The 9045-nt window shown below is 46.0% G+C and overlaps 1 pseudogene; it reads right to left on the bottom strand.

Moving 5' to 3' along the window:
- Positions 1–4434: 4434 nt before the first annotated feature.
- Positions 4435–4924, bottom strand: LOC103890896 (V-type proton ATPase 16 kDa proteolipid subunit c-like; annotated as a pseudogene).
- Between the last annotated feature and the right edge of the window lie 4121 nt (positions 4925–9045).

Raw genomic sequence — 9045 nt, 5'->3', positions numbered from 1 at the left:
AGTTTTTACACAAATACTAAAAGCATTCTAAAGGATGAACTTCAGAAAATGGGAAAATAATCCTTGGGAAGGAGACACATACAGGAAAAAATAGTGAGTAGGGACATCGATAAATATGTGGCACATTTAAACAAATGTTGACTTATACAAAACAATAATGACATTTATGGTTTGGCACAGAGGCTCATGCCTGGAATCCCAGCACATTTGGGAGGCCGAGGCCGGCAGATCACCTGAGGCCAGGAGTTTGAGACCACCCTAGCCAACATGGGAAAACCCAGTCTCTACTGAAAATATAAAACTTAGCCAGGCGTGGTGGCCCATGCCTGTAATCCCAGCTATTTAGGAGGCTGAGGCAGGATAATCGCTTGAATCCTGGAGGTGGAGGTTGCAGTGAGCCAAGATCGTGCCGCTGTACTCCAGCCTGGGGAACAAGAGGGAAACTCTGTCTCAAAAAAAAAAAAAAAAAAGAAACATTTGAAGAACACAGTGACACATTTTAAAAAGAGCATTGGCCTGGCACAATGACTCATGCCTGTAATCCTAGTGCTTTGGGAGGCCGAGGTGGGCAGATCACCTGAGGTCAGGAGTTCGAGACCAGCCTGCCCAAGATGATGAAACTGCATCTCTAATAAAAATACAAAAATTAGCTGGGCACCGTGGTGGGCACCTGTAATCCCAGCTACTCAGGAGGCTGGGCAGGATAATCGCTTGAACCTAGGTAGCAGAGGTTGCAGTGAGCCGAGCATGCTACTGAACTCTAGCCTGGGTGACAGAGTGAGACCGTCTCCAAAAAAAAAAAAAAAAAAAAAAAGAGCATTGCACCCCATTATTACATAAGACACACTTTTATCCCCCCAAACACATGTATGTGGAATATTGACCACAGGACAATTGGCCACAAACTAGGTCACAGAGCAAATCTCAAAGATTTTTTTTCTAGATTTGGTATTGTACATGTTATGTTCTCTTACTACAATGTAACTTTTTTATATTTATTTTTTTATTTCTGTATTTTTGTTTTGTTTTTATAGAAACAGGGTCTCACTGTGTTGCTCAGGCTGGTCTCGAACTTCTTAGGGTTATACTCTAGAGAAACTTCTGCACAATGGAAGATACATACAAATGTGTTTTTTGTTGTTGTTGTTTTGGGATGAGGTCTTACCCTGTCGTCCAGGCTTGAGTGCAGTGGCTCAATCACTGCTCACAGCAGCCTCAATCTCCCAGGCTCAAGTGATCCTCACGCCTCAGTCATGAGTAGCTGGGACCACAGGTGCACACCACCACGCGCAGCTAATTTTTGTATTTGTTGTAGAGACAAGGTTTCACCATGTTGCCTAGGCTGGTCTTGAACTCCTGGGCTCAAATGGTCCTGCCTTGGCCTCCTAAATTGCTGCGATTACAGTTGTGAGCCACTGCGTCCAGCCACAAATATTGAAAGAGCTCTATGCATGACAGTTAAACTCTAGAAATCACCCATATATCTCCTGGCAGAAGAATGTATACTATGTGGTATATTCGATATATGACAATGAACTATAGCTACATGCAACACGTGTGTCTCTTAAAACATGTTGACTGAAAAAGAAGCAGATCCCTGAAGACCATCTACACAGTAACATACAATTGTTGTAAATCTCAAAAACATCAAAAATTGGTTTGTAGGAAAGCACTTAATGATTTTTATATGAAAAAGAAAAAGCTGGCTGGGCACAGTGGCTCACGCCTGTAATCCCAGCACTTTGGGAGGCTGAGGTGGGTGGATCACTTGAGGTCAGGAGTTGAAGACCAGCCTGGCCAACATGGTGAAACCCTGTCTTTACTAAAAAATTAGCTGGGTATGGTGGCGGACACCTGTAATCCCAGCTACTTGGGAGGCTGAGGCAGGAGAATCACTTGAACATGGGAGGTGGAGGTTTCAGTGAGCCGAGATCGCGCCATTGCACTCCAGCCTGGGCAACAAGAGCCAAACTCTGTCTCAAAAAAAAAAAAGGAAAAGAAAAAAAAAGAAAAAGCTAAGGTGTTCAGATTAATGGTGACCTCTTGAGTGGGAGGGAGAGTGCATTAGTCAGCTCTGGCTGCTATGACAGAATTCCATAGACTGGGCAGCTTGAGCAACAGGCATTTACTTTCTCACAATTCTGGAGACTAAAGTCCAAGATGAAGGTGCCAGCAGAGTTGGTTTCTGGTAAGGCCTCTCTCCCTGGCTTGCAGATGGGTCTTCTCACTGTGTCCTCACATGGCCTTTCCTCAGTACTGGCTTGGGGAAAGCTCTGGTCTCTTCCTTTCCTTTTATTTTTATTTTTATTTTGAGCAGGGTCTTGCTCTGTCACTCAGGCTGGAGTGCAGTGGCAAAGTCTCAGCTAACTGCAACCTCCATCTCCCAGGCTCAAGCAATCCTCCCATCTCAGCTTCCCAAGTAGCTGGGACTACAGGCATTCGCCACCATGCCTGTCTAATTTTTGTATTTTTTGTAGAGATGGGGTTTTGCCATGTTGCCCAGGAAGGTCTCAAACTCCTGAGCTCAAGTAATCCCCCCGACCTTGGCCTCCCAAAGTGCTGGGATTACAGGCGTGAGCCACTGCACCTGGCCCCTTTTCTCTTTTTCTTTTCTTTTCTCTTCTTTCTTTTCTCTTCTTTCTTTTCTTTTCTTTCTTTCTTTCTTTCTCTTTCTTTCTTTTCTTTCTTTCTCCTTCCTTCCCTCCTTCCTTCCTTCCCTCCCTTTTTCTTTCTTCTTTCTTTCTTTCTTTCTTTTTCTTTCTTTCTTTCTCTCTCTCTTTCTCTCTTTCTCTCTCTCTCTCTTTCTCTTTCTTTTCTTTCTGTTTTTTTTTTTTGAGATGGAGTCTTGCTTTGTCGCCCCAGGCTGGAGTTCTGTGGCGCAGTCTCAGCTCACTGCAACTTCCACCTCCCGAGTTCAAGCAATTCTGCTGTCTCAGCCTCCTGAGTAGCGGAGACTACAGGTGTGCACCACCATGCCCAGCTAGTTTTTTTGTATCTTTAGTAGAGACAGGGTTTCACCATGTTGGCCAGGCTGGTCTCGAACTCCTGACCTCAGGTGATCTGCCCTCCTTGGCCTCCCAAAGTGCTGGGATTACAGGCGTGAGCCATCGTGCCCAGCCCCTCTCTTTCCTTCCTTCCTTCCTTCCTTCCTTCCTTCCTTCCTTCCTTCCTTCCTTCTTTCCTTCCTTCCCTCCCTCCCTCTCTCTCGCTTTCTTGCTTTCTTGCTTTTCTTGCTTTCTTTTTTTGTTTTGAGACAGTGTCTTGCTCTGTCACCCCAGGCTGGAGTGCAGTGGCGCAATCTCAGCTCATTGCAACCTCTACCTCCCGGGTTCAAGCAATTCTCCTGTCTCAGCCTCCTGAGTAGCTGGGACTACGGGCATGCGCCACCATGCCTGGCTAATTTTTTTGTATTTTTAGTAGAGACAGGGTTTCACCATATTGGTCAGGCTGGCCTCGAACTCCTGACCTCAGGTGATCTGCCCGTCTCCGCAGGATTACAGGTGTGAGCCATCCTGCCCAGCCTCTCGAATTTCTCTCTCTCCTTCCTTCCTTCCTTCCCTCTTTCCTTCCTTCCCTCTCTCTTTCTCTCTCCTCTCTCTCTCTCTTTCTCTCTCTCTCCTCTCTCTCTCTCTTTCTTTCTTTCCAGGTTGGGGTGCAGTGGCATGATCTTGGCTCACTGCAACCTCCACCTCCTGGATTCAAGCAATTCTTGTGCTTCAGCCTCCCAAGTAGCTGGGATTACAGGCGCCTGCCAGCACACTGGCTAATTTTTGTAGAGACGAGGTTTCACCATGTTGGCCAGGCTGGTCTCGAACTCCTGACCTCATGCGATCCTCCCACCTCGGCCTCCCGAAGTGCTGGGATTACAGGCGTGGGCCACCACACCTGGCCAAGAAAAACGGTATAATTTCGTTATTATAATAGCATTAATGGTTATTTCTTTTCCCCCCCCCAAATCCGAGGACTTTATTGGACAGAGCTCCGTGCAGGGCCAAGGGCCTGGTGGCGAGGGCAGCTCCATCGAGGAGGTCTCAGCAACAGGAACCCACAAGGCCACACTCTAGCTAAGGTTATAGATAGCTGGGAGACCAGGGCCTCTCCGCAGACGCGGGAACAGGCCAGATCTTTATAAATAAACATCCAGTGAAGAGAAATGACAACTCTAAGTCATCCGCATACACAGAGCACTCTGGGCCGGGGGGGGGGGGATGTGCACCGGGGGCCTGGAGGGGCGATGAGTGCATCCAGATGTCCACGGCACGGGGCGGCGTGGGGGGTGGGGTGGGGGCAAGGCCAGGGCAACAGACAACCGGCACTAGGACGCTGCGCTGCGCATGTACAAGATCAACTACTGGGGGCCGCGGCCCCGTGCGTGTGTGTCAGGCTCTTCGTTCTGGAATGAGGAGGGGTGGTTTTTACATCATATTCGGTGGCTGGTGGGCTCGGAGAGGGGCTACTCTGTGGAGAGGATGAGGGCGACGACGAGACCGTAGAGGCCGAGCACCTCGGGGAAGATGAGGATCAGGATCATGCCCATGAATAGTCGGGGCTGCTGGGCCGTGCGTGGCTTGCACACCGGCGTCCCCCACGATGTCTATGGCAAAGCCGGCTGCCAGGCCGCTCAGGCCCACGCTCAGGCCGGCGCTAGCTGGAGGCAGCTCCTGTAGAGGCTGATGTCGTCATTCGGGGAGTTGGCGATGAGAACTGTCACCACCAGGCCATAGATGGCGATGATGCCAGCCATGACCACTGGGATGATGGACTTCATGATGTGCTCCGGCCGCATGACAGACATGGCCACGATGCCGGCACCGGTCTTGACCGTGCCATGGGCAGCGCGCGGGGCGCTGAAGACCATGGCGGCCGAGGCGCCCATGACGGCGAAAAACGAAGCATACTCGGGGCCGTTCTTGGACTCGGACATTGTCTGCGGGTGGGGAGGGGGCGAGCTCTGCGGCCGAGGCGGAGGCGGAGGCGGAGGCGAAGGCCGGGGCTAGGCCGGGCCGGGCGCGAAGGCGAGCACGCAGGCGGCGGCGAAGGCGATCAGCATTAATGGTATTTCTAAAGAAGAAAAGTGAACCATCCTTAGTTCCGCTAACCTCTTCTATTATCTCTATAATAGATGTCTCGCATCTAGACTCACATCCAACATGGTCCGGAAGCAGGGAGGAGCCCTCCCTTCTCTGACAGATTAATTACTGCTTCCTTTGCAGTCCACTTTTCTCTGCTTGTTCATCGCCATATCTTGCCTTGATTCGTACTTGAAAGGTTTGGCCAGGGACATTTCTGATGTGTCTGTTCTTCTTCGCTTACTTTTCTGGATAATTTAACGTGCTGGGGATGCGAGCACGTTAAATTTCCATCCATTGAAGCCATTCTATTTCGGGCCACCAGGGGGCATCCACAGACTTGCTATGTGCTCAGCGCCGCCCTCCTCGTCGTATTTACAACCTCAAGGTCATTTGAGGAGAAAGAGGTGCCTGACTAATCGGGTTATCCTTGTAGAACTATTTTTAAATTTTTGTTTCTGGTTTCTACATTAAATCTTTCTTCCTCTTCTTCCCTTTGATTTTCTCTTGTCTGCACGTGTGCTTCTAAGAGGTTCTCTGTGATAGCCTCACAGTCATCTACATCCTATTTCCTGCAGGACAATCGTCTTCCAATTTTTATTTTATTTTTGTAGGAGGTATGAGTCCTCTGGTTGTCTGAACATCATCTTTTGGAAAAAGCAAAACAAAAGGAAACAACTTCAAAAATGGCAGCAGTTCTTTTCAATGTCCTTGATGATAAAGAGTTGAAATCCTTTCATAATCCCAAGCTATTATAAGCCAACACTGGCTGTTAGAAGAGTGATCACTTTGGGTAATATTGTTTTTGACCCAAAATGCTGTGTGACAATAGTATAACAAGAATGTTTCCCCATATGGCTCAGGACCTGGCTTTGGAAGTCACTCCCATTTGGAGTCCAGACTTGAGCTGAGCAATGGAATAAGTGCTTTGTTTTCCAAGGTGACTGTTGGATGTGAAAACTCATGTCTTGTTGCTTAGTTCTCACACCTCCTCTGCCTGTGGAGAATATTCTTCTGATTTACATAGTGATTTGGAGACCTTGAAGAGGAGTGTGTGGGTAGTGAGTCTAGTGTAGGGGAATCAATGCACATAAGGGAAGAAAGGAGATTCTGGATTAGAGCTTTGACCCACTTGCCACCAAGAGCTCACAGGCCTCATATTCTAATCATGAAACCCTTTTTGGTATTAGGTGGACGGGAATTTGATGACAAGATTGGTTCGTTCTCTTTTTTTTTTTTGAGATGGAGTCTTGCTCTGTCTCCCAGGCTGGAGTACAGTGGTGTGATCTCAGCTCACTGCAACCTCTGCCTCCTGGGTTCAAGTGGTTCTTATGCCTCAGCCAGCCTGTGGGAGTATAGCTGGGGTTACAGGTGCCTGCCACCATGCCCAGCTATTTTTTTTTTTTTTGTATTTTTAGTAGAGATGGGGTTTCACCATGTTGGCCAGGCTTGTCTTGAACTCCTGACCTCAAGTGGTCCACTTGCCTTGGCCTCCCAAAGTGCTGGAATTACAGGCATGAACCACCACACATGGCCTTGGTTTGTTCTTAAAAGCCCTTGTACTTATGCACAGGCTGTTCTGAGAAGTGAGATTATTGGATCTTTGGGAATTTTAATGCATTTTAAATTTTAGGGTGGGTGAGGTGGCTCACACCTGTAATCTCAGCAATTTGGGAGGTTGAGGCAGAAGGATTGCTTGAGCCCAGGAGTTTGAGACTAACCTGGGCAACACAGCAAGACTCCGTCGCTAAAATTTTTTTTTTGAAAATTGTAATAGGTATAGCTAAATTGCCCTTCCAAAGGGCTGTAAAACTTTACACTCTAAAGAAAACAAACAACATTATTAAAAAGTGAGCATGCTGGGCATTTTGGCAGGTACCTGTAATCCCAGCTACTCAGGAGGCTGAGGTGGGAGGATTGCTTGAGAATAGTAGTTGGAGACCAGTCTGGACAACATAGATAGATCCTGACTCAAAAAAAATAAAAGCAGGCAAAAGTGCTGAACAGACACGTCACCAAAGAGGATATGCAGATGGCAAATAAGCACATGACACATGAAAAGATCAAATGTCATTAGGGCACTGCAAATTCAAACAAGATGTGGCTACACACCTATTACAGTGGTTAAAATCCGAAACCCTGACAATATCAAATGTTGGCAATGACATGGGGTAAAAATTGCTGGTAGGAATGCAAAATTGTACAGCCACTTTGCAAGACAGTTCGGCAGTTTCTTACAAAGTTAAACATAGTCTTACTATATAATCTAGCCATTGTGCTCCTAGATATTTACCCAGATGAATGGAAAATTTTTCACCAAAAACCCGCACATGGATGTTTATAGCAGTTTTATTCATAATTGTCAAAAACTGGAATCAACCAGGATATTCTCTGATAGGTGAAGGGATAAACCGTGGTATATACATGTGATGAAACATTATTCAGTGATAAGAAGAAATGAGCTATTAAGCCATGAAAAGATACAGAGAATCATTAATCACATATATTGCTAAGGGAAAGAAGCCAGTCTGAAAAGGCTACATATTGTATGATTCCAACTGTATGATATTCTAGATAAGGCAAAACTATAGAGACAGTGGTTGCCCAGGGCTGAGGAGTGAGGGAAGGAGGAATGAATAGGCGGAACACGGCAGGTTATTAGAACAGTGAAACTATTCTGTATGTTACAATAATGATGAATACATGACATTATGCATTTGGCAAAAGTGACAGAATTATATGCACAAAGACTGAACCTTAATGTAAACTATAGACTTTAGTTAATAATAGTGCATCAATATTGGTTCATTAATTGTAACAAATGTACCACATTAATGCAAAATATTAATTATAGGAGAAACTGGTTGGGGAGATGGAGAGTAATGGGAACTCCCTGTATTTTCTGTTCAATTTTTTTGTAAACCTAAAACTACTCTAAGAAATAGTCCATTAATTAATAATAATAATAAATTTACAGATTCACCAAGAGTGTACACTTCTACTTCCACTCTCTTTGTTGCTGTATGGTGACAGAATTTTGACATATGTTCAATTTGATGGATCAAGTTTGGTCTTTTTTTTTTTTTTTTTGAGGCGTCAATTCACTTTTGTCACCCAGGCTGGAGTGCAATGGCGCAATCTTGGCTCACTGCAAACTCCGCTTCCCGGGTTCAAGTGATTCTCCTTCTTCAGCCTCACAAGTAACTGGGATTACAGGCGCCTGTCACCATGCCCAGACAATTTTTGTATTATTAGTAGAGACGGGGTTTCACCATATTGGCCAGGCTGGTCTTGAACGCCTGACCTCAAGTGATCCACCCACCTTGGCCTTCCTAACTGCTGGGATTACAGGTGTGAACCACTGTGCCCGGCCAAGTTTGGTGTTTTATTGTTGTTTGGATTTGCATTTTCCTGCTTATTACTCAAGTTGAGATCTTTTCCAGATTATTGGAGTTTTCAAGTTTCCTTATTATGAATTGTCTGTTCCTGGTTTTTGCCTATTTTTCCAGTTGATTGTTGGTCTTTTGATTGTGAATTTTTGTTTATTGTGAATTTGTGGGACTTAAAACATTTTTGCATATTAATTCTTTTTTTTTTTTTTTTTTTTTTTCAGACAGAGTCTCACTGTCACCCAGGCTGGAGTGCAATGGGGGGATCTCAGTTCACTGCAACCTCCACCTCCTGGGCTCAAGCGATCCACCTGCCTTGGCCTCCCAAAGTACTGGGATTACAGGCATAAGCCACCATGCCTGGCCACTGTATGTTACTTTTTAATTTTACAAGTTGCAAATGTTTTCTCACGATCTGTCACTTTCTTTCTTTCCTTCCTTCTTCTCTTCTTTTCTTTGTCTTTTTAAAATTTGAGACAGGGCCTCACTCTGTCACCCAGGCTGGAGTGCAGTGGCACGATCACGGCTCACTGCAGCCTTGAAATCCCCAGGCTCAGGTGATCTTGCCACCTCAGCCTCCAGAGTAG

Source organism: Pongo abelii, chromosome 5 (genome assembly GCF_028885655.2).
Source record: "Pongo abelii isolate AG06213 chromosome 5, NHGRI_mPonAbe1-v2.0_pri, whole genome shotgun sequence".
NCBI classification, from domain to species: domain Eukaryota; kingdom Metazoa; phylum Chordata; class Mammalia; order Primates; family Hominidae; genus Pongo; species Pongo abelii.
This window is presented reverse-complemented; position numbering and strand designations above follow the sequence as displayed.